Here is a 26443-nt window from a genome sequence, read left to right on the forward strand (position 1 = left end):
AATGTGGTTTGAGCATCTTTTCAAATACTCCTTTTTTTTTTCTTGCTCAATAAATTGTCTGGGCATTATCCTTTGCCCAATGTTCAATGGGGTGCATCTCAGCGGCTTGACTTGGCCCAGAGGCCGGTGGGAGGGAAAAATCAGTCTAGCCCCCAAATTTACCTCCACCTACAAAACCAGCTTCCATTGGCAGGAGCTGCAGCCCTCTCTGGACACTCTGCTTCCTGAACTTTCTCACCCACCTGTGCTTAGAAAAGTAAGTAGCTCTAAGCCAGGATAAAGAAGGCATAAGACCCAGAAGCTCAATGACCAAGATACTACATTAGGGAACAGTTTGTCTGGTGGGTGGGCTTCCTGGGAGGAAAGAGGCCAAATTCCAGGGTTTTATTTAGCCCTTGTCAGGAAAGGCTTAAGGATTATTCTGGGAGACACCAAGTTGGGAGTGGAAAGGGTTGCAGAACAGCCTTGATTACCAAGGGCCCCTTGCGTCTGCACGGGCCCCTCACCTATGGAATGAGCTGGATTCTGGGAGGACACTTAACTCCCTGCAGAATGCGGGCTGCACTTCCCTCAGATGCGCCGGCAGGATTGCACCTACAAAGATGGCGCTTCCACACCAAGGAGGATCGGCGACTGTGCAGCCTTTCAGACTGAGTGCTTACCGGTTCCTCCGCACTTCAGTAGCACAAACAATCTGTGGGGGCAGATGCACAGATATGGCAGTTTTTACAAATTGAAGGTTCACGGCACCCCTATTGCCACCGTTTTTCCAACAGCATTTGCTCACTTTGTGTCTCTGGGCCACATTTGGGTAATTCTCACAAGATTCCAAACTTTTTTCATTATGATTATATTTGTTGTGGTGATCTGTGATCTGTGACTACAACTTGCTGAAAGCTCAGATGGTGGTTAGCTTTTTTAACAGTGAAGTATTTTTTAATTAAGGCATGTACATTCTTTTTAGACATAATGCTATTGCATGCTTAATAAACCACAACAGAGTGTAAACATAACTGTTATATGCACTGAGAAACCGAAAACTTCATTCGACTCACCTTATTGCTATATTCGTCTTATTGCAGTGGTCTAGAACTGGACTCACAATATCACCGAGATACGCCTGTGTAGTCGTGTCTGTTTTGTGGGGCGTTTAATATTAATTACAATATGTGTGTATGTGCCCGTGTACTTGTCAGTGGGTGAGTGTGTGTATATGTGGGTCTGTTGATGTGCATGTGTCTGTGTGAACATGATTGAGCACAGGTCTTGGTGTGCATATGGGTGCACGACTCTTACAAAGGACAAGGCCATGGGGCATGCCATACCATGAAAAATGAAGAATATAGAGAGTTCTGAAGAAAAGAAGAAAAGGGAATTGCTATGGGCTGAAAGTTCGTGTCCCCCAAAATTCATATGTTGAAATCCTACCCCCCAAAGAGATGATATTAGGATATGGGACCCTTAGAATATGGGACCCTAGGATATGGGACCCTAGGTCGTGAGGGTGGAACCCTCATGGATGGGATTAGCACCTTCTAAAAGAGACCCCAGAGAGCTCTCTCGCCCCTTCCACCCTGTGAGGTCATGGGGAAAAGATGGTGGTCTCGGAACCAGGAAGCAGGCCCTCACCAAATCTGCTGGTGTGTGGGTTTCGGACTTCCCAGCCTCCAGAACCATGAGAAACGAATTGTCGTTTAAGCTACTCAATCTATGGTATTTTTGTGATAGCAGCCAGAGCTAGGACAAGAACGAAAAGAATTTAAATTGTGTCTCTTCTTCAGTGATTCCTTCTCGAACGTCCAACACGTGAGAACTCAGAAAAGTCTGAAAAATCTGAGTTAGAAAGAGCCATCTAATGCTTGAAGCCCTTGTGCGCGGTGTCCCCGGCAAGTAACTGTCTTCTGTTTAAACACTCCTGATGCGACCCTGTGCTTACTGCCACTCATTGGCAGGTGGCTCTGGGCACCTTCCTTATCTCACCTGAAGTGCGTATCTCCCCACGCTCCACTCACTGATGCAGCTCCTATGTGACAGGTTTCACAAAGTGAGTCTCTCTTCTCTGTGCCAGCCATGTCAGGGTCTCTTGAAATATGACCCCCAGGACCGAACGTGATTCTCCAGACGCAGCCAGATCAGAGTAGGCACGATAGATGAGAAGTATTTGCCATGTCCGAAACGAAGTAGAGATAGGAAGTGATATCTAGAAAATCCTGAGAACCACTGCAAATCAATACAGCCGAGGTGAGACCAGGATGCACCAGCCTGTGACCCAGCAGACCCTTGCCAGGGTGTATATCCCAAGTGCATTCTCATAGGGGCTCAGAGGGACACGTGCAAGGATGTTTATCCAGTTGTGTGTGATTGCAGGAAGGGGGAGAGTGTGCTTCCAGTAGAAGACACCGCATACACAAAGACCCCAAGGCCCAACAGGTCTTTACCTCTGCTCCGAAGGTCTGGCATTATTTTGAAAATGGAAACTCCTGGAAAATGCAGCACATCCACCTCTGCGTATCTCTGCTGTGAGTCCCCAGGAGGGCCGGAAGAGAGAGAACGTGGCCAGCATACAAAGGACCAGCCATGGGAACTAACAAAAGCCAGGGGTATTTTCTTGTCAGCCTTGAGCAACAAGGCAGTAGACATAAGCAGGGCACAGCTAAAGTAGTTGCAAGAATGAATTTCCTTTGAAACAGACAAATGAAAAACAAAATCCTCTTAACCTAGTGATGGCTCCTGATGGAATAAAGCACTTTGTCTGAAACGACGCCCAAATTAGCAAAACCATAATTAGGATTACTAAATGAATAGATCAGAATTCCATAGAGAAAATATTTACTCAGGCAAAACCTCCTCAATTCAATAGCTCTTTCAATTAATTTTTTCTAAAGTTTTGGATTTCCACAGACTAATCTACTGGTATTTAGAAGGATTTGTAAACCACTTGCCAAGTAGTTAAAAAGTGTGAAAAGTCTTTGCCAGGAAGCTCTTGGGGGACCTTTGCAAGAACAGGCAGAGATGAGTGAGGTGTTCGGAAAGGCCTGCCTTCAGCCCACGGGACACTGCTCTCCCCGCTGCTGGTTCATCCCCCACTGGAATATGCCCTACAAACTGTCCCAAGTAGCCAAGGATTGTCCAATGCCCCGGCCGAGCCCCAAAGTGGCGGTTGCCCCTGCAGGAGGGATGGACTTCTTCGGGATAGAAGCAAAGATCCCGCTGGAGGAAGCTAATGAATGATTGGAGCTTACAGGAATTCCATCATTCCATCACAGTGCTTTGAATGTACTACTGAACCAAGCCTGGGCCACATGCAGCATGGAGACTTATTGGATTACTCTAAGATTTTGACTAGAATATCTGGGAGAACCTTTGATGGGGAAGGTAAGTAAGGCCCTACCCAGAGCCGTAACCCACTTACCAGCATCATCTCCTGCCTCCCTGTTCCTCACCCCTCCCAATACACTCAGACAGATTCCCCACCCATACAGGTCTCTTCCTCCCCTTCCAAACTCACCTTCTGCCCTTTTTGTGCCCTCACTTTAGATGCTCTTTTCCTTAAAGAAGGGACTGGTCAGACTGTAGACCACAGTGCAGAGGTACCCAGGGCCCCATGGAACCCTGAACATGGACCTGGTGTTCTCCCAGTGGGAGCCTCTGATCCACCCTTCCCCAACCTTGTGTCAACTCAGCAGCATTCTTCTCCAAAGAAAATCCACTGCACAATGCATGAGAGTAAGAAAGACATTTTGTTCTGAGGTTTCTAGGGGTAGAGGGTCACATGGCAGAGCACAGAGCAAACTTAACATCTCCACTCTCCCTCAAGTTTCTTCTGAGCCAAACACATCCCACCCTCCCCACTACTTCCCCATTCCCCCACCCCAGCCCTCCCCCCCCCACACCCCCTTCCGCTCACCCTTCCTGGGAAGTTTCAGTCTCTGTTCCCAACCACCCCCTGTAGATTTTCGCTCTTTCTGCAGAGCAATTTAACCCTTTCCTGCCTTGCTTCCAATTTTGCACTCTTTCCCAATTTTGCACTCTTTCTTTGACAGTCTTTATGCTCCATCTTCTTTAGAAGGCAGTGGACAGTTGTAAATAACGAACAATATTTTTCCCCAGGCTGGGATGAGGGTGGGGAGCACTAATTTGGAGTCCTGGCTGGTGGGGAATAACTGAATGTCTGATATGCCAGCAGGGGGCAGCAGTGAGCAAGAACCTGGAGTCGTTTGTAGGCTGACTTGCATCACTGGAAACTGGATATACCAGAAGGTAACCCATTGGGAGGATTGGACTTCCTGCTACTCAGATTGGTGGGGATGAAGAGCCTTCATACATTGAGATATTTTTGTTCAGGAGCATTTTGCCTGCAGAATCTGCTAACTTGGACGTTGTCAGATATTTACATAGATATTTACACTAATTAAGATATGCATCTGACAGATCGTACTTTCCAAAGATGGCCACAGCAATTTCACCCATCCCACGTGTCCTTCTGTGAAGTAACCCTGCCACACCCCTATCAGGAGGTGGAGTTTATTTCCCACTTGTATCTGAGTTGTCCAATGTCCGCTTCAACCAAAAGAATATAGTGGAAGTGATATGCCAGTTCTGGGCATAGCTTTTCACTGTCTTATTAGCCTCTGCTTCCTGCCTCTTGGAATGGTCACTCTTGGGATGATCCCTTTCAGAACGCAGCTACTATATTGACTATTTTTACTTATTTTCTCTCTTCTTAATGCTCTGGCATTTGATCCTGGAGAGACTGCCCTTCCCAGGGTTAGCGAATTTCTAGAGCCTCCCTCATGAGTGTGGCTTTGATATACAAACTAACCTATCCAGCCCGCACTTCCAACCATCCGCTTTATGAAATTCTCACACACCAAGCCAATATTCCCCCTGTCCTAAGTCCCCACAGGGCCAAGTACCAGGCAACTAAGGACCACCCCTGCAGCCAGAGACCGAAATTATTCAAACTATCCAATCCTAAACTTACTCAGCACATCTACCTTGCCTCACCCATTCCTTCTCATGAAAGCCCCAGCAAAGGCTCTGGGCATGCTCATGCTCTCCTCTCCCTTCTCTCTGCCTCCCCACCGACCCCGGTGCTTCTTCATGTGGCCTTGCAAGGCAGCTGTGCCACCTGTCTCTAGGGATCTAGAGTAAGTATAAACGTCTTCCTCCATGACAGTCATTTCTAGGTCTGCCTGTCTTACCATATCTGATGAACACAAATCCTGGGTACGTTTTAGAATGACCACCATTGCTGTGAGAAGCCCAGGCCACACGGAGAGGCCACGCCAAGGCATGATAGTCAGTCGCTCCTCCTGAGCTCCCTGCCAAAAACCTGTGTCAGCTGCCAACCCAGTAAGTGAGCCCTCTTGGACATTCAGCACAGAAGACCACAGCCCCAACCAACTTCTGACTGCAATTCCGTGAGAGACCCCCAATGAGAACCGCTGAGCTGGGCCCAATCAACCCACAGAATAGTAAATTGTATTTTAGACCACTCTGTTGTGAGGGTGGTTGGATACACAGCTGTAGATAACCAGGACATACTTGATGTTCTTTCACGGAAGGATCAGTTCCTATAACATGAAGTTCCCATGAATGGTACCGCAGCTCAGTGCTACTCAAAGCTTGAGCATCACCAGGAAGCTCATTACAAATGCAGGATTCAACCCCATCTCAAGTTTATGAAGCCAGAGTCCGCATTTTAACAAGAGCCCCTGATGAATTGAATGCACATTAAAGTTGAAGAAGCACTGCTGGGGCCAATATTGACTATACTCTGCCCAGCTCTCCTTAAATCTGTTAAATCGTTCCCTGTGCCCTTCTTCCGTCTAGGTGTTTTTATTCCAAGAGCTTGCTCCTGTGATCATTAGACTATTTCTCTTGGGCTCCTACAGTTGCTTTGCCTGCCACATGCAGACAGTCAGAACTATCTGGGAGCTTATGGCCCTGTATCCCATAGCCCACACAGAGACTGACTAGTATGGCAGTATGAAAGTCCAGCTCTTTGCCTCAAGGTGGAACAAATTTTATTTTATTTTTATTTGTTTATTTGTTTGTTTGGATTTATTTGGGGGGGGGAGGAGGGCAGAGGGAGAGGGAGAGAGAGAGAATTCCAAGCAGGCTCAACACCCAGCATGGAGCCTGATGTGGGGCTCAATCTCACGACCCTGAGATCATGACCCGAGCCAAAATCAAGAGTCCGACGTTTAACCGACTGAGCCACCTGAGGTGCCCCACAAGGTGGAACAAACTTTTATTTTAAATCTTTTTTTTAAGATTTATTTATTTATTTTAGAGAGAGAGAAAGTGGGGGAGGGGAGCAGAGGGAGAGGGAGAGAGCATCTCAAGCAGAATCTGTGATCACGAAGCCCCACATGGGGCTTGATCTCACAATCCTGACATCGTGACCTGAGCCAAAACCAAGAGTCAGATGCTTAACCGACTGTGACACCCAGCTGCCCCAAAATTACACGTTAAGGTGTAATTTTCTCCAGAGCTGCCCGGGATCAGTAGGAGCCTTGGACTTTGCCTGGAATGTCATCCTTGCTCCACTTCCTCCTCTTCCCTGTCCTGCTTCCCCCACTCCCTTCCCAATTTCTCTTAAGGGTTCTTCCTTAATAAATCTGCATGTGAACCTTCATCTTAGGGTCTGCAACAGGTACAATGGGCTACATGTGAACCCTCATCTTAGGGTCTACACAGGGCAATGTGACATCCTAGTCACCCAGATAGTAGACATTGGCTAACACACCAGGATAGGATTAGGGGAGGGAGGGAGGGAAAAGGAGGTGATGAGTATAGACAACTCTTTTGAAGAGCTTTGCTATAGAGGGGAACCAAAAAATGATGCTGTAATTAGAGAGAAATGAAAGTCATGTTAATTATATTGCTGTGTAACCCATTACTCCAAAACTTAGCACCTTAAAACAACAAACATTTATTATCTCACACAGTTTCAGAGAGTCAGGAATTCCTCAGGGTGGTCCTGCTCAGAGTCTGTCGTGTGGTTGCAGTCATGGTGTCAACCAGGGCTGCAGTCTCATCTGAAGGCTTGGTGAGGGCTGGAGGACCTGCTTCCAAACTCACTCATGTGGCTGCCGGCCAGAGGCTTCCATTCCTCTCCACTTGGGCCTCTCCAACGAGTTGCTCATGGCACTGCTTCCCCCAGGGTGAGTGATGAAAGAGACAGGTGTTTGTAAATGCATAGCATGAATTGGCAAGGGCACACTGCTAACAGCTGGTAAAAATCCTTAACTCTTGGGAGGATTGAGGAGCACAGGACTGTAGGGGTGATGAAGACAGATTTCCATTTTATATACTTCTGAATTCCTTTTGTAATTTTAAAACATTAAAGGAGAAAGCCTAAATGAATCACCAGTAGCGGGGCACCAGGGTGGCTCAGTTGGTTAAGCGTCTGCCTCCCGCTCAGGTCATGATCCCAGGGTCCTGGGATTGAGCCCCACGTTGGGCTCCCCGCTCAGCAGGGAGTCTGCTTCTCCCTCTCCCTTTGCCCCTCCCCCTGCTTGTGCTCTCTCTCTCAAATAAATAAATACAATCTTTTAAAAAATAAATCACCAGTAGCTTGTAATGAATAAAGCTACGTCTGTTGCAAAAATATCTGTAAGAAGGAGAAATAACAAAGATAGAAAATTTGAACTGAGTCATAAAAAAATATGTAAGTGATAAAAAAAAATGTGGATGATTTTAGAGGCATGTATCTGTCCTCTGTAGGATTTCTGGAAGCATGTTATAAGCTCTGGGATTGCTGCTGACCCCAGGTAGGTGGGAGTTCCTACCTCCACTAAGAAAGCCCAGAGCATTTCCCCTTCCATTTGCTCTGCCCACCATAGGGAGACATCTCCTCTGACCAGCTCCACATGGGCCTTCTTTCACCAGCTCCCTGTCTGGGGCCTGACTATCAGCTTTCTGGTCTGATCATAATAAACACCTCAAGTTCAAACATCTCCTGCTTCCTACAACATGCATGACCACTTGCCCTGAATGCAGAGTCCTGACGCCTCCAGCAGAGACCACTGAAACAATGCAGCCCCAGATTCCAGCATCAACCCCTAAGAGGAAGGACAGGTGAGCACTTTGTCTTAAACCCAGAAATGCACCTGCCATCTGCAGAAGTAGCCACATCCTCTCAGTTCAAGGGGCCGATGAGCCTGACCTCCTCTCCCAACAGTCTCTGGAGCTGAGCACCAGGCTCAGGAGACATCCTGGCTGTGTCAAAGGCAACGTCACACTCTTGGCACGACCCTTGGCTCAGAAGCCTCTGCTCTAGGCATGTCTTTCAAGGTCCCTCATCATAAACTGATGACTCGGGGAGAAGCAGGGGCTGCAGAGGCTTGTGGAGATGGAGAAAGCTTGGGGATCTGCAGCTGTGTGAGGATAGTGAGAGAAGAGAGGACCTAATATGAGAGCCACACAACAGGGCTGGGGGTTGGGGTGGGAGGAGGTACTCAAACTGGGACTGAAGAAGACAGTGGGGTAGGATTCAGACTGGTGGTTTCTGGTACCACCCTGAGAGGCAAGAGTGTCCCTACCCCGGCTTCTGGGAGTTTGAGCAGCACTGCATGAAGTGTGGTCTGTGGACCAGAGCCAGGCCACAAATGGTCTGTTACCGGGTCTTGATGAGTTACACACAGAAACAGAGAGTAACTTTATATCTTTCCATCTTTAAAACTTGAGCCTTGGATTTTGTATAGATTTTTGAATTTCATTTTTCTAGTGATTATTTTTGTTCATTTTTATTTTATTTTAAAAGATTGTTTTATTTATTTAATTTTTTATTTTTTATCATTTTTTATTTCTTATTATTTTTAAAATTTTTTTTATTTTTTATCTAGTGATTTATTTTTATTGGATTTGTACAAAAGAACTGGTCCGTATTGGATGGGAAAATTGAAAACCGATCCCGCGCTGCAGAAAGTTTGCAAAGCCCTGCCTTAGAAGGTCCCAAGATATCATGAATACTCCAGAACTAAAGCGAGGAGCACATGGGAGCTGGTGCTGAGCCCTGGCAGAGTGCAGCCTGAAGCCTAGACATCAGCTTGGGTGACCACGCCGTTTGGGACCCCGCCAAACGCCGCTCCGCATCTTCTGCCCCTCTCAGGCAACACAAAAAGCAACTGTGTCTGAAAGTCACAAAGGTTTCTGGGTTGTGCTTCTGCCGACATGAGAGACAGACACTGCTTCAGAGTAAGAGGAAGATTTGAGTGGCAGAAGCACTTAAGAAAGAAAAAAGACAAATTAATTAACTTGTCAAATCCTTTTTCTCAGATAGCATGAATGCAATAGTTTCTTACAGAGTGAAGTAGCATTTCCCAGGAGGGTACACGTCCATTTTCATGCTTCTCTGTGAACTCCAGCTCATGGTCCAGGGGGTACTCACGAATTAGTGGGGTACTGACGGGCGTACGTGGCGGCTGCAGAACATTTTGCCATATTAACACTTTACCTCTGTAATCTGTATATACGTAACTATAGATGTCATGTGTGTAGCTAATGCTTCACATCCTAGCGTGACTCTAGATATTACTTTAAGAGATGGTGAAATTTACAGTAGAAGAGGTAGAAATTCATAGTGTGAAATTAAAATATTTTGTAAGATTTGGGGCAGTCATGATAAATTAACCTTATGTAACTCCATTAAAGTATTCGAACAGGATATGTACGATTCATGATTCATTTCCAAATTTAAATATTGTGTTTAAGATTTTTTTGTGACAATTCCACTTCTTTCTGAAACTTTCTCTAAATTGAAATTAATTTTTAAAAGTATCTAAGAATTACGACTCAAAAAAGAGAGTCTAACTTGGCACCAATTTGCAATAGAACATAAATGGTGCAAAAAACTTGATTATAACAATTAATTTTGCAATAAGGAAGGCAAGAAAAATTAAGTTAATAAAAAGATACATAATTTATGAATTATGTATATTTTTGTTTTATTACCCATCTACACATCAGCAGCCAATCAACAGAATATCCAACTATGTGCAAAAACAATTAAATTCCATCTTCTTTACTGCCTTGCCTACTTTTATTCATATAAAAATCATAGTGTTACACTCTTTAAATTTGTTTTTGATCTTATAAGGGCATATTTTTTAAGGCAGGAGGATAAAATATTTTTACCTAAGAGTTTATTGGCTTGGTTTATAATTTTAAATATTTACACACATACTATGTGGGTTTCCATTTAGGGTAGAGGCCTGTTTAGAGCTGCCTTCCTAAGCTAGGCCAGGACTGCCCAACAGCTGACTGCAGCTTAGGGAGTTCGCTCCACATTTTAAGTTTTGGTTTTGTTTTTTTTTTATGACTCGGGCTTGAACTCACGACCCTGAGATCGAAACCTGAGCTGAGACCAAGAGTCAGCTGCTTAACCGACTGAGCCACCCAGGTGCTCCCACTACACATTTGAATTCACTCAAGACAGAGAGCTGCAGGTGGATGGAGATGTGACTTGATCACAAACATCAGAAGGGAGACAGGGTTTTGAGAAATAATTATTTGCAATTGATCCCCTTCAATTAGTAGGATTTTTTGCCTGGCTTTGGCTTAGAAAAGCCACTGTAGGTGTGACAGGCCTTGAATATCTGTAACAGCCACCCCCATGGCCCTCCCTTGTTGGGGTCCATTCTTTGATCCTGGAGGCCCCACCAAGAGGAGCTGTAGGAATGCCTCTATCCCAAATGATCCTTCCTCCAAATCCTGCTTTGGAATCAATGCTGCTGGCTACTGGCGGGAGTCATGGGGCTTCTAATCATTCACAACTGCCCACCTATCCAGTGCTCCAGATGGAGACCTCCTGTGGACTGAAAAGATTGCAGTTTACCCAGGGCCTCTGGACTGTGAGCCCTAAGGGAGAGCACCATCATTTACACCACTTCCCTGCTGAGAGGCATTTGCTTTGTTTCCAGGCTGTGCATGCATGTGTATGTCTGCACAAACATGCATCATGTGGGCCCCTCCACGATCAGGCTGCGTAAACACCCTTGTATACGGGCCTTTAGGTGGATGCCTTTATTTCTCTGGAATAGATTCCCGGGAGTGGGATTGCTAGGTCAAAGGACATATGTATTTTTAATTTTAATGGATTTTTCCAGATTGATTTCCAAAATGGCTGTAATAATTCACATCTCCACCAGCAATGATTAAGAGCACAATTCCCCCCACACACACACATAAAATAGATGCAGAAGCTCTTTTTAATTTTGCCAGCCTGGAGGGTGCAAACTAGTATCTTTTTATTACTTTAATTTACATTCCACTGAATTCTAATGAATTTGAACATCTTTCTATACAGTTGGATATTTTTGTTCTCTGAATTGCCTGTTTGTATCATTTTGTCTATTTCTCTGTTGGGTTGTTTATCTTATCAATTGATAGCTCTTTGCATATTACAGCTTCTAACCTTTGTTTATCATTTTCATTACAAATATTGTTTTCCAAATCTACTGCTTGTCTTTTGACATTGCTTGCAGTATCTTTTGCCATAAAAATGCTTTAAACATATGTATATATATATATGTATATATATATATATATATATATATATATATGCAAAAACATCTAACTTTTTAATCTCCTAGATTTCCAACCTTGGTTGAGAAGGTCTTCTAACCCCTACTTTATATGAAGCCTCCTTGCCAAAATTTTTGTCAAGTACAACATACTTATGAAATAGTACCTATATTTTTATGGATCCATGATTTTTCACAAGGTGAACACATTCATGTAGCCAGGACCCAGATCAAGAAACATAACATCTCCAGCACCCTAGAAGTTCCTTCGTGCTCCTTCCAGTCACAACCCTCCCTAAAAATTAACCTCTACCCTGACTTCTAACATCATAGGCTAGTGTTTAAACTTTATTCAGATGAATCATCCATATGTACTCTTGTGTGTCCAGCTTCTTTAACTCACATTATATTTGCGAGATTCGTTCATGTAGTTCATTCTTTCTCGTTGCTGAGCAGTATTTCTTTATATAAGTGTACCACACTTTATTTTGTTTTACTACTTTTTTTACTTGCTTGACTATTTTTTAAATTTGTTTTATTATTGATGGACATTTGGGTATTGCTTCCAATTTGGGGCTACTACAAATAGTGCTGCTATGAACATTCTTGTACATATTTTTGGTGAATTTATGTCTGCTTTTCTGTTGTATATTTACCCAAGAGCTTAAGTTTGGGGTCGCAGGGTATGTGTATGCTCAGCTTTTATAGAGACTGCCAGTTTTCCAAAGTGGTTGTACCAACTACACCCTCATCAGTAACGCAAGAGACATCTCCTTGCTCTATATCCACCCAATACTTGATCGCATCTGACTTTTTCACTAGCCATTCTGGAAGGTATGTGCTAGTACTGCATCCTGATTTGTCTTGCCAGATTTTCAATATTTTACTTTTTATATTTTAAGCCCTTAATCCATCTGGAATTTTATTTTTGCGTATGATAAGGTAGGAGTCCACTCTGACTCTCTCTATTCCAGACAAGTAGCCAGATATGGCAGATACAATAATATATCTTTTGCCCTGATGTGTCGTGAGCTGTGAGTCGTCATCTGCCAGGTGCAGGGGAGTGGGGAAAGCACTCCAGCCTGATGGAGCTGCGTGAACAAAAGCACGAGGCATGATGCAGCATGATGTGGCTAAAATTAAAAGTGAGGGTGCCTGGCTGGCTCAGTCAGTAGAGCATATGACTCTCGATCTCGAGGTTGTAAGTTCAAGCCCCATGTTGGGTGTAGAGATTACTTAAAAATACAATCTTTAAAAAAAAAAAAGTGTACAGCAGTAAGTGGCACAGGACGGTAGGCAGAGCCAGATCTTGCCATTCTCACAAGGGTCCAGACACATCAGGCTGCTATTGAATGGGCACAGCAAAGGAAGAAGGACCCTTTCTGATTCTGATGTTTGGGGATGTTCTTTGAGATCCTCATTCTGAAGGATGTGAGTATCAAAATGTCACTCTCGGGGCGCCTGGGTGGCTCAGTCGTTAAGCGTCTGCCTTCGGCTCAGGTTATGATCCCAGGGTCCTGGGATCGAGCCCCGCATCGGGCTCCCTGCTCCGCAGGAAGCCTGCTTCTCGCTCTCCCACTCCCCCTGCTTGTGTTCCCTCTCTCGCTGTCTCTCTTTCTCTCTCTGTCAAATAAATAAATAAAGTCTTTAAAAAAAAAATGTCACTCTTAGGGGAGTGTTGACTTGTACTTACTAAAATCTATTATTACATATATTATTTCATTTCATCCTCACACTGAGTTCACAAGGTGGGAACCATTAGCCTCGATTTATAGATGAGGGCATGAGGCTCAGAGAAACCAAGTGACTGGCACTCGACCACACAGCTAGAGAGTGGCAGAGCTCAGTTTGGACCCCATGTCTGTCTCCCTCCTGAGTTCCTGCTCTTTCTTCCAGACACACTGCTGGCCCTGCTGGTGGACAGTGAATTAAGTTTCCAGCCACTTCCCAAACAATGGAGCATGTTACCAAGCAGATTTATAACCATGACTTCAGCCCCTGCCAACAGACCCTGCTGGTGGCTGTTTTCTCTCCCCCAGTCACCCTGAGTGGTTGATTTTTTGAGAAACTGAGTCGCTGTTCCAGGCAGCAATGGCCTCTTCCGCTGAAAGGCTTGCAGAGTCAGACTGGGGTGGCTGCTCTGGGCCCACGGGCAAGTTTATGGTTCTGCGAAGGGAGTAGCACCCCAGCAGAAGCAGAGTAGGGCAGGAGAGACCGAGAGCATGAGGTTGCCCCTGTCCTCAGTCCCTTTCTCATTCATGGTACTAGGTCATGGAAGGTCCAGCTGCTCTTCTTTCCCAACTGGGAGAGATCTCTGTGGCCTACATTGATCCCCTGGTAGCCTGTGCTCTTGTGAGGTCTCTGCTCCCCACAGCCAAGGAGAGGTGAACACTCCTTGGCACCAACACACTGGCACTCAAACACGTATCATGCACACACACACACGCAAAGGACACACAAGCTCCACACTGCCACAGAGCAGGGCCAACCACCCACTTCCAGAGACTCTGCCTCCTGGAATGAGGTCCTAGGGAATCAGTCCAGCTCAAGGGTTTTCCAAATTATGCCAAATGATGCCACGTGAGTTATTCGGCAGAGGGAAGTCACATTAACGATGAAGCAATTTCTCACCAAGGGGAAGATTTTTTTTAAAAGATTTATTTATTTTATTTGAGAGAGAGAGAGCGCGCACTCAAGCACAAGGGGAGGGGGCAGGACAGAGGGAGAGGCAGAATCCTTGAGCAGACTCCCCACCTGCCCGCTGAGCGCAGAGCAGGATGTTGGGGCTCAATCTCAGGACCCCCGAGATCATGACCTGAGCAGAAATCAAGAGTCAGAAGCTTAACCGACTTTGCCACCCAGGCGCCCCTCACCAAGGGGAAGATTTTTAACTGCTAGAGATAATTGTAGAAAAGTACACTATTAAACTATGAGATGCCATTTCCCTCTATCATATGTAAAATTTTTTAAATTAGAAGTTTGATGATACCCACTGTTGGTGGAGATGTAAAGATAGGCCATTTGGCAGGGGGGAAAAAAGAAATGATTACAACTTCTGGGGAAGGTAACTTGGCAATATATGTCAAAATGTTTAAATGCACCTGCCCTTAAACCCAGTGATCCCACTCCTAAAATTTTATTGATAGATAAATACAGATGTATCACCACCCCAGAATACTGATTATGGGAGTTCATTGCAGCATTTGTTTATAATACCATAAAATGGAAACTAAAAAATATCCATTAATAGAGAACTAGCCAAATAAGTTGAGGTAATCCATACCCTGGAATACTACTTAGCCTAAATTTAAAATAAGGTGGAACTCTATATATTGACATGGAAATATGTCCACAGCATATTTTTAATTGAAAAAAAAAAAGTACAGAAGAACAAATGGTTTTTATCCCATTTGTGTTTTTAAAACCATATGTTTGTATATGTGTAGAGGGTGTCTCCTTAAGTATACTAAAATCTATTATGGTAGGTAGCTCTGGAAGTGAAAGGGGAGAAGGAGAAGGGAGGAGAGAAGGAAGACATTTTTTTTTTAGAGAGAGAGAAGGGGGAGGGGCAGAGGGAGACTCCCAAGCAGGTGCCACGCCCAGCACAAAGCCAGAGGCAGGGCTTGATCCCACCACCCCGAGATATGACCTGAGCTGAAATCAAGAGTGGGAGCCTCAACCGACTGAGCCACCCAGGTGCTCCTAATTTTTTATTTAGTAACCTTCTGTACCACTTGACATTCTACAATGAGCATGTATTAATTGTATAATAAATTATTTTAACTCTGAGATTTAAAATATATATATATATATTAGGATTTCCTGCATGATTTCACTCTTTTTCTAAAAAAAAGAGTTCCGCTACTAAAAACTTTGGAAACATTTTTATGTAACCCAACCCTATTGTACAAATTGCCAGGAAAAAGTGTGAGAGGCTTTTGAAATGGGGAGAAAAGTGCCCTTGGAATACTGGGCTAGTGTGCCCTTCCAGGCTATCAATTCACGGTAGTCTCCACCTTTCATTGTCTTTGAGTCTGGGCATTGTAGAAAACTGAAAATAGTACAAACCATTTGTGTCCATAGCAGTGCAAATAAATTTTGCCCGCTGGAGGTGCAATTGATCCCCCCCACCACCACCACCACCACCGTGGAAGAAGCCAAGTTTGTATCAGTTCAATTCATTTCATTATTCCTGATTGGCGGGTATGTGTATCTGGTCTTTATATTGTCCTTTGAACTGATTTTTAGCATATTATTCCTTCATTAAGCCGTTAAAATCTGACACATGTTCATTTTATATTTTTATGAGGGATTTTCCCTTTAGACGATTATCTTTTAACAAAGTGGCAATGGAGACCAGTTGAGGAAGAGATTTGCCCAAGGTTAGGTGCCTATGGTTGCTTATATAGTACGAATCCCCAGCCCTGAGATTTCTTGGCTATTTTTTTTTTTAAGATTTTATGTATTTATTTGACAGAAAGAGACAGTGAGAGAGGAAACACAAGCAGGGGGAGCAGAAGAGGGAGAAGCAGGCTTCCCGTGGAGCAGGGAGCCCGACGCGGGGCTCGATCCCAGAACCCTGGGATCATGACCTGAGCCGAAGGCAGACACAACGACTGAGCCACCCAGGCGCCCCGATTTCTTGGCTATTTTACCTACATCATCAAGTAACAAGGATTAGAATCCTTTCCATTTCGACTTGAACACTTACTCTATATAGACATCTAGTTAATTTAGAAGATGCTTTCTCACAAATCCACGCCCAGTCACACAGGCACAAACACCCTGCCGACCCGCTGCACAAACTCCCACACAAATGCAGAAACAACCCCTTCCCCCCCACACACACACACCCCCCAAATGGGACACAGGCGCTCCTCAGCAAAGCGGCTAAAGGGTTGGGATGCAGCATGGCCCCTTGCTGCGGACCCTTGACTGCGCCCTGCCGGAAGAAGAGGTAGCCCCCTCACTTCGAACGAGGAGCCGGAGGCAGAGGGGCTTTCGGGTGCGGCGATACAGGGCCGGAGTCCCGGTAGGCAGGCAAAGCCCCCATCCTCAGAGAAAGCCCAACGCAGGAAGTGGGCCGCACACTCTCGGAACCAGGGGCCACCCGGGGCGCTACGCCCCCTGAGCCCTGGGGGAGTACGGTAAGGCTCCCTGGAGGCGGCGGCCTCCCCGCGGAGATTTGAAAACCCTGGAGCAGACTTGAAACCCAGGATCTGCCCGGCGGCCGCTGGACTGAGCGGGGAGGGGAAAAAGCCAAGGCCTGCAAACGCGGACCTGTAAAGCTGCTGGCGTTTTTGCTGCTTGGGAGAAGAAAGCCCCCGAGATGAAGACCCCGCTAGGGTCCGGGCCCGCGAACCCCTGGCCGCGCGGCTCCAGCCTCCTCCCCCCGCCCTCCCTTCCTCCATCCCTCCCTCCCTCCATCCCTCCCTCCATCCCTCCTCCATCCCTCCTCCATCCCTCCTCCCGTGGCTCGGCGGCCCCGCCCCCCGCCGCTGCGGCTCTGGCGGTGGGCTCGCGGCGCCCCCTGCGGGCTCCGAGCCGCTCTCCCGGCGCAGGCCTGGCTCTCCGGTCCTCGGTCCCTTGCAGGAGCCGGGGCGCTCCCGCAGGCGGGGCTCTGTTTTGTGCACCCCCGAAGGCGCCCTATCCACGCATCTCCATCACCAAGGGAATCCATCCCCATTCCGCATATGAGGAAACCAAGGGTCAAAGACAGATCCCGTGCCGCGCAGGGAAAAGAGGTGGTGACTCCCTCCATGGGCCCACCCTCACCCGTGCTCCTCTCTCTTCGCGGGGGGACCCCTTTCTTTGCCCTCTAGGGCCTAGGTGGGGCCACAGACTCACTGGCTTGCTGTGCACCCTAGGCGCCCTCTCTCCCGGGTTCCTCGGAGCCAGAGCAGTCGTCTGGAGCATCCTTCCTAAGTCGGCTGCGGTGTGGACAGGGGTGCGTGTGGCATGGGGTTACTAGAGGGAAACCTGACAACTGCATCGGGCGTGCCCTTGGATGTAGCCGCTCCACTTGTGTGACTCTATCCTAAGGACACAGTTAAGAAACGGCAAAGATTCTGCGATGAGAATGTTGTTCATCCCTCATTGTTTGTAACAGCCAAAATTTGTCAACAGTCTCTCTACCTGCAGGTTAGATAAATAGTCTAAGCAGCCATGAAAAATCATGTTGGATAAAAATTTTTGGTGATATATCCAAATGTTCACTATATTGTTTTTTAAAAGTTACCATACAATATAAATAATAAAATAACATTTCTGTGAAGACGTGTGTCTACATGTACACATTTAAAAAAAAAAAGTCTGCAGGGGCTCCTGGGTGGCTCAGTTGGTTAAGCCTCTGCCTTCAGCTCAGGTCATGATCTCAGGGTCCTGGGATCCAGCACCCCTCCTCCCCGCTTTTCCCCCTGCTTGTACTCTGCTTATACTCTCTCTCTCAAATAAATAAATAAAATCTTAAAAAAAAAAAGTCTGCAAAGATGTACATCAAAAAATTAACATTGATCAGTGGATCAAGAGTGCTTTTTAAAGTACTTGTATCTTTCTGTATTTTCTAAAAGATACATATACACTGAACATGTCTTGTTTTTATGGTCTGTTTTTTAAGCAGAAAAGGCCAGGGTTCACTTACCCACTCCAGGAAGGAGAAAGCAGCCTAAAAAGTTGAATCAAGAAAGTAGGAAACGGGATTTATTGGGACATTTCTTTTCCCTGACCCCACAGGAATCATGGTCACCAAGAGCTGCTTCTGAAGACTATGACAGTGATGTACATTTTCCAAAGTGTTGATTATAACACAGTTTGCAATATGACCCAACTGATGGATCATACATTTGGCCACAGATCAGAAGTTCTGGGAGAAACATTGCTACTGGGTACTCACTCAAATTGTAATGGATAAAGTAACTGACTGATGTGCCAGATTTTTGTTCCAGAAAGTTCTCAGGTGTAAGTGATGTGGTTCCTTTCTTGTACTAGCTTCATGCATATTGACTGGAGCACATAGAGCAACGTCTGAAATCCACAGCTCCGTCAAAGAGGCAGGGGATTTATCTACTCCAATCGGGGTTTGAGCTCTGGGCTGTTCATGGCGAGCCTGTGAAGCCATCATGTTGATAGATTCAGTTGTGACTGGGAGCAGTGATGATAAAGTAGGCTGTCAGAAAGCAGCAAGTCCTCCAGATTCTCCCAGGCAAGGAGACAACACTGAAAACTATGTTAGGCTTTTTCCTTTCAAAACTTGGCAAAGCAGAATTTGCTGAAAAGTAAGCAGTGCTGTCTGGTTTTAATTTTATTTCTCAAGAAAATCCAGTTAACTTTCATCATGATTTTGTAAGCTTGTTATCTTTTTGGAAGTTAACTTTTTAATATAACCTTAACTACAAATATGGAGATTTGGAGTATAAGAGTAAAATCTATTTCTTATTATATTTTTCCAATGAAGTATTATCCACTTTTTATTCAAAAAGTTGCTCTCTATTGTTCTAAACAGTAAACAGTGCCAAAAACTAAAAAAAAAAAAATGCATTATAATTTCAACATCAGGACTGATTTGTTTAAAGAAATCTGTTTGCAATAAATGGTATTGAACTGTAATGCCTCTTTAAAAAAAGATTTGGAAATAAATGTCAGATTAATTCATTGAAAAAAAACAACAACAACAACCCATAAGCATGAATGGGGATGGGGAAAATTAACTGCCTGCTCTTTCTGGGAGGTAGGGGAGTCCACAGTGGCGCTTGCAGGCCCTGCCACTGCTGCTGAGGCCAGTGACCCCAAGGGCTGACCACTTGGGATGTTAGCTGTTCCTGGCCTGGGCACTATGGTCTGAGTCTATGGTATAAAGAAGGGCTACTGCCACCGAAGGACATAGATGCAACCAGCTTCATTCTGCCCTGCTTCCTGTCTCAGAATTTTTTTAAAAGAGTTCAGTGTGTTCATAAATCAGAGATTCAAATCTCAGTGCCCAATATCCCCTCCACCACTACCACAAACTCTGTGGTTTGGGGCAAGTCACTTTATCTTTCCCAACCCAGTTTCTCATCTGTAAAATAGAACAATAACCATATTATGCACTTGCTGGAAGATGTATTATTTTATTATTCAATAGTTATTTACTGATGCCGGGCACATTCTAGTCACTGACGAGGACAGACAAGTTCTCTGTTTTCACTGAATTCATATTCTAATAGGATGAGATCACAATAAACAAATAAATTAATAAACAAATGAGAAATACCCACTGTTAATAAGTTCTAGACAGAAAATAACAGAGGGAGAGGGGGTAGAGACCCACAGGCTGATGAGATTATATTGTTTGGTCAGGGAAGCTCTCTCTGAGCAGACTGAGATATTAGTGATGGAAAGCAGCCAGGCATGCAAAGATCATGGGGAAGAAGCTGGGTAAAGGGTACAGGGAAACTCTGCACTATTTTTGCAACTTCCTGTGAATACATAACTATTTCAAAATAAAAATTTTTTAAAGCAACTATTGATACACACTACAGCCTAAGTGAATATCAAAACAGCTATGCTGAGTGAAAGAAACCAGATCAAAAAAAGGACATACTGTATGATTTCATTTATATAAAATTCTGGGAAGTGTAAACTGATGTATAGTGACAGAGAGCCAATTACTGATTGCCTGGGTACAGAGTAGGGCGGGGGGATGTTCGGGAAGGAAGGATTACAAAGAGACATGAGGAGTCTTTTGGGAGTGATGGGTATGTTTATTATCTTGATTGTAGTGATGGTTTCAAGATGCATACATATGGTAAACTTATCAAATCATACACTCTAAATATTGTGCAGTTACTATATGTCAATTTTACCTCTATAATGGGATTAAGAAACATTATATGCCTAAAAATAAACAATGCTAAAGATATGCAAAGCCTCTACACTGAAGCTGAGTATGTTACTGCGAGACATTTAGGTAGATCTAAATAAATGAAGAGATCTACCATAGTCTTAGATTGGACAACTCACAATTGTAAAGATGGCAATCCTTCCCAAACTGAAACTGATCAAAATCCTAACTGGTTTGTTTGTTTGTTTTTGATATGTCAATTTGAAAATGTATATGGGAGTGAAAAAGGGTCAAGGATAGCCAAGATGCTCTTGAAAAATAGGGTGTAAGAACCTACATTATCAGATATCAAGATAGTGAGGTACTGGTATGAGGATACACAGACCAATGACATGGAATAAAGGCCCAGAAACAGATCCACACATATATGAACACTAGATACAGGACAGAGGTGGGAATGCAGGTCATTGAGATATAGCCAGTAAAATACACTGGGTCAATTGGGTACCTCTCCCATAACACACAAAAATCAGTTCCAAGGTGGATTAAACCCCTAACCATGAAATGCAAAATCATACAGCTCTGAGAAGGGAATATAGGAGAATATCTTCATGACCCTGGGTAGGAAAAGAGTTTTTTTAAAAAATAAGTAACAAGGGCGCCTGGGTGGCTCAGTCAGTTAAGCGTCTGCCTTAGGCTCAGGTCATGATCCCAGGGTCCTGGGATCGAGGCCCACATCGGGCTCCCTACTCAGCGGGAAGCCTGCTTCTCCCTCTGCCTGCTGCTCTGCCTACTTGTGCTCTCAATCTCTGTCAAATAAATAAATAAATAACAAAAAATAAAAAAACAAGTAACAAAAAGTACTGATGATAAAGGAAAAGGCAGCAAGAAAAAGGAACAAACTATTAATAGCATTAAAATTATGAACTTTAGAGGCGCCTGGGTCACTCAGTCAGTTAAGCGTCTGCCTTCAGCTCAGGTCATGATCCCAGGGTCCTGGGATTGAGCTCCGCATCGGGCTCCCTGCTCAGTGGGGAGTCTGCTTCTCCCTCTGCCCCTCCCCCTGCTCATGCTTGCTCTCTGTCAAATAAATAAATAAAATCTTTTTAAAAAATAAAATTATGAACTTTATTCACTAAAGATATTATAAGGAGAATAAAAAGACAAGTGACAGGGGGTAGAAGGTATTTGCAACTAACAAAAACTTTGTCATGACCATAATAAGACACCACTACACATCCTACAGAATGGCAAAGCTTTTTTTTAAGGGGGGGCAGGGCAGAGGGAGAGAGAGAATCTTAAGCAGGCTCCACAACCCTGAGATCATGACCTGAGTCAAAATCAAGAGTCAGATGCTTAACTGACTGAGCCACCCAGGTGCCCCCAGAATGGCAAAGCTTTACGAACCTTTCGGTGTGTACGTGGAGCAACAGGAATTCTCATATGGGTGAGCTGGCATACCGCTCTGGAAGGATGTCTGACTTTATCTAGTAAAGTCGAGGACAGGTGTTTCATATGACCCAGGAATTTCACTCTTGGTTTACACCCTGAAGAAATTATATGCATATGCATCAGCATAGTAAAGAGCAATAGTATACATAATAGTAAAAACCTGGGAAAATTCCAAACGTTCTACTCACTATACACTGAGCAAATAAATTCTAGTATTTTTATTCAGTGGAATATTATATAGAAAACAGCTGAAAATAGAAAAGGTCACTGCACAGTGATCTATGTAAAGATGCCTGTCCTCTTTATGGTGAGAAAATGCCAGACCAGCAGGGCTGAGAAGAAAATTAAAGAGAGTTCCTAGGAACCAACCGTGGCCATGGCAGGGAGTGTTTTTGTCATGTATCAACATGGTGTAGACACTGTGCTAGGCTCTTTTAAGATATGTCTACTTCTCACAACGCTTTGGTACAGTGGGAATTATTTTGCAGGTAAGGAAACTGAGGGACAGAAAGGTTAAATGACTTGCCTGAGATACACAGATGCTGGGTGGCAGAAGTGGAGATTTAAAACCAGGCATCAAAGCCCACATTCTTTCCGTTGGAGTAGAAAGTGTTGATTGCCTTGCAACAACTGTTCGCCCACTCTCCTTTCTTCCAGAACCCCGATTTTATCATGGCATGCCCTCTTCTCTATGCTGTCACCCTACGGACGGCAGAGCAAAAGATGGAACAAGCCTGGGCCCCTCGCCACTCTAGAGCAGCCCAGCCATGCCATACCAGTTGAACGTTGATTGCTTCCTTTTATTTTTTCCTTTATTTCTTCTTGGAAAACAACTCTGGGGCTAAGTGGTTCTAGAATTGTTAGGGTTCTTGACTCAAGAAGGAAATACAGTTAGAAGGCAAACTTTCCATTGCCTTCCAAACGTACACTGTAACTATGACAGAACCCAAATCGGATGGCTGTAACATGCTGCAGGACCTACAACAGAGCTGGCTTACACAGCCTGCAGAGGAGTACCAACCCAGAGGCCCCTGAGTGTGAAAGGCCTACAGCGGCCAGTGTGAGAGCTTTGTCCCAGGAGTGTGGGACATCCAAGAAAGCACTGTGGGACAGGGCCATGCTTCACCCTGCCCCCTACTCATTTGCCCTATGAAGCTCATAGGCCCCTGCCACATAAGAAGCCCTAGACAGTTCTGCCCCTCCCACTTTCCCACACTCAGCACTTCCTCCTAGTCCAAAGCAGTTAACCCCAAAGTGGAAATCCACAGCCACCACACTGTTACATCCTCACAAACTAAGAAGTTCTCTGCCCCAATCCGTGTTCAGCAATCCTCCTAGATCTTCTAGTGCCCTTCTGATGGCAGGTGAGGGAGGAGGGTGTCTGATTGCCCAGGGCTGTGGCTGCAGACATAAAACTTTCTCTGTTCAGATGCTGGAATCCTTTATTCCTTCTCTTTCGTTGCCTGGTGGGGGGGGGGGGGGAGGGGTTCAATCCCAGGATCCTGAGATCATGACCTGAGCAGAAACCAAGAGTTGCACGGTTGGAGGCTTAACTGACTGAGCCACCCAAGCACCCCTCCTTAGTTTTCTATAACCTTCAAAGCTGTGCGCTGACTCCGGCCTTTGGGTGTGGCCTTGGTGGGCTGTGTCCCTGGCATCAGCAAAGGCCTTGACACAGTGTGGACTTCAGAGAGCAGCTTGGATGAAACCCCAGAGGCCTGGAACTGTGGAAAAGTGGGTTAGCCCGGCTTACATAAGGACTATTTGGTACCATTTTAGTTTCTGTTCCAATGTGGGAACAAACTTGCTCCTTAAAACCCTTCAGATCACAGGAGTGCTGTTGACTTATGTTTATGTCAAAGCCAAAGCCTCAGGCTAATTTGGGAACTGACAGGATTCTGCTAATTCCTTATATAAATATGGGATCTGCATCCTGGCCTTCCAGGTCAGGGTCTTGGGTAGGACAACTGGAGCCTCCATTTGTCTCTGAATTTTCTGGAACCAAATTGCTTTTTTCTCTCATTTCAAGGTCCTAGGAGAGAGAACCAACAGCAAAGGCCATGTCTGGAAGCAATTTGGGTGGGGTAAGGGGTGTCTTGAGGCCTGCCCAGATCTTTTCTCTTTGTTCAGCCTAGGGAATGGAGCCATGGCTGCCCACTCCAGGCTCTTTTGTATAATTGCCCCCAGAAATCTGACTTCTAGAAAAACAGTAAGCTTGCAACGCATTCCAGATCTAAAAAGATAATGATCAGAATCTGAAATGACTATTTTTCATTAAGGAAGTATTTCAAGAGGGACTGCAGTACCCAAAGAGCTGACTGCTTGCCCCTGAGCCCCTGATGAGGAGTGAGAAGGAATTAAGACCCCTGGGATTGTGTATGTGACCAGAAGTCACATCAGATTCTGCCACGACCCGCAAGTGTAGCTGATATTCTTCCTACAGCTCCTGCTATTCTCAGGAGGAATTGAGGTCCAGACTCTGGGCCCTTTGTCCAGCCCTGCCACCACCCACAATACGAAGCTACACTGAGCCACCAACCAGCAAGCGCCCCAGAGCAACCTTGATAATGAGCAGATGGGGCCATGCTTGCTGCTGCAGTTCCAACACCCCATTCGGACTTTCACATGAGAAATAAACTTCCACTTTGTTCCAGTGGCTGCTGTTTTGTCTCCGTGGCTAAATCAAAAGTTCTAGTATCATATATTTTAAAGTTGCTAAGAGAGTAGATTTTAAATATTCTTATCACAAGAAAAAATTTTGTCACTGTGAGGTAGCGATGTTAACTAAACTTACTGTGGTAATCATTGTGCAACATATACATGTATCAAATCATTATGTTGGACACCTTAAACTTATAGAGTGTTATAACTGATGTGTCAATTGATATGTCAATTATATCTTAATAAAACTGAGGGAGTGGCGGCGGGGGGGGGGGGGGAGTTCTGGCAAGCCTAGAAAGCAGCAGCAGAATTAGGTTCAAAGAAAGTGTTTTGGCAGTTCAGCAGCTATCTCGGGAGCCAGAAGGGAAGGCCCCAGGTAGCTTTCTCTCCACATCGCTCTGGTGTGGAGCATTCCCGTTTCTCTAGGCCTGTCTGCTCCATAGACCTCCCATAGTTCAGCTTCCTGAGCTCCTCCAAAACTTCACCTTGGAAATATATTTAACTAGCTCTATCTGCCCTTCAAGCCTATGTGATCTTGTGGGTCCAGGAAAAGAACAAAAAACAAAAACTAGCAACAGACTCCTGACTCTTGGTCCAAATTCTCGATAGAGAGAAGTATTCTCTAAGCTTTGTGCAGTGGCAGTATTGTAGCCAATGAGGTTTATCCAAGGCACAATTAATTGAGAAGTGTTCTTTGGCATCAGTGGATTCCCTACTTTTGAATTAGGCGCTGGTTGAGTCTCTCTGGGATGGCAGGGAAACCTGCCCACTGGGGGCCATGAGAGAGAGCAGTTTCTCTAGGAACTGATTCGACATGCCTACCTGAGGAGAGAGAAGGGAAAGGCAACCCTAGAGAAGACACTTTGATGGCTCCACACAAATCTCATTGGCTCCTTGGCTTCTGTCTTTTACGTGGCAGCCCAAATCTCTTCCTGTGTCAACATCTCCTTTGAAAAGGCGGCTATAATCAGGTAAACTGGGTGAGGTGAGCTAGGGGAAGGTAGATGGCCACGATGGGGAAGTGTGTGATGTGGGGCTGGGGGGGGGGATGAACCCTATTGCCCAAGATCAAAGCTAGGGAAATAAAGTTTCATTGCCAAGTCCAAAGGTCAGGCGCAGTGGAAAATCGGACACAAAGCCAAGGTCAGGAGCCAGCAGAACTAGAAAAAAAAAAAAAAATGGAATAGGCCAAGGAAGAATAATAGGCGGTACACGGTGGCTGCTGAGGAGCTGGTAACAAGCCTAGCTCCACTGCTCTTAACGTACGCTCATACACAGAAGGGTCACAACGAGGAAGACGGAGCCTGCCTGGGCTGAAGCCCTATCACCAACGGAAAAGAGGAGAAACCAGTGTTTCTTAACCCAAGTCCATAAACTCCGTAACACAAGACTGTGTTCATTTGTGCGTTTTTCTGATATTGTTAAAGGGAACAGCGCCTCCAAGAGGGTTACTTTAAGGCCTGATTCTGGTCGTCCCGCGAGAGGGATCACTGCGGGGTCTCCCGTCTTGGCGTAGGCCTCGAGCGGCCGAAGGCCTCGGCTACCCTCTAAGGAAGCGGAATCCCCCCGCCTCGCGTGCCCCAGGGGGCTCGCTGCGGCGCGGCTGCCGTCTGAGCTAATTCCCCCGGGGTGAAAGAGGAAGACTTAAGCCAGCGGTGGAGGATGGACACACTCGCGGAGGGACGAATTAAAAGAGGGGGAGCGTGACTGGTGCCCCTCCGAGCAACTGCAGGCGCTGCCCAAATGCGGACACTGACGGCTCAAAGATTAGCGTGAGGCTGGCCTGCTTCTTCATAATCCGTCCGTTCCATCGTACGGGTTAAACAAACGTACCCTCGCACTTCTGGGGGGGTCCGTCTGGAGTCCCGGGAAGGCGCCCCGGCCCGGCTTCGCGTTCTGGCCTTTGTCCCACCTCCTCCAGGGCCGTGCAACCGCGCCCCCCGAGCTCCGCCACTGGCGCCCGGGGAGCGGCGCAGAG

At 45.5% G+C, this 26443-nt stretch overlaps 1 long non-coding RNA gene and 1 pseudogene across 9 annotated transcripts; one reads left to right on the plus strand and one right to left on the minus strand.

Annotated features, from left to right (window-relative positions):
- Nucleotides 1-547: 547 nt before the first annotated feature.
- LOC118543611 (uncharacterized) lies at nucleotides 548-26438 on the minus strand. Of its 9 annotated transcripts, none has more exons than XR_013450408.1 (7): nucleotides 26299-26438; nucleotides 25288-25625; nucleotides 23400-23528; nucleotides 23096-23319; nucleotides 22331-22506; nucleotides 21760-21899; nucleotides 548-694 (listed from the first exon to the last, which is right to left on the minus strand). It is a non-coding gene; the product is annotated as an uncharacterized LOC118543611 (long non-coding RNA). The 9 variants fall into 9 exon arrangements; XR_013450407.1 differs by lacking the exon at nucleotides 548-694 and adding an exon at nucleotides 6917-7158; XR_013450409.1 differs by lacking the exon at nucleotides 548-694 and adding an exon at nucleotides 14307-14349.
- LOC144378912 (U4 spliceosomal RNA) lies at nucleotides 25091-25149 on the plus strand (annotated as a pseudogene).
- Nucleotides 26439-26443: the final 5 nt, after the last annotated feature.

Source organism: Halichoerus grypus, chromosome 8, assembly GCF_964656455.1.
Source record: "Halichoerus grypus chromosome 8, mHalGry1.hap1.1, whole genome shotgun sequence".
Classification (NCBI taxonomy): Eukaryota; Metazoa; Chordata; class Mammalia; order Carnivora; family Phocidae; genus Halichoerus; species Halichoerus grypus.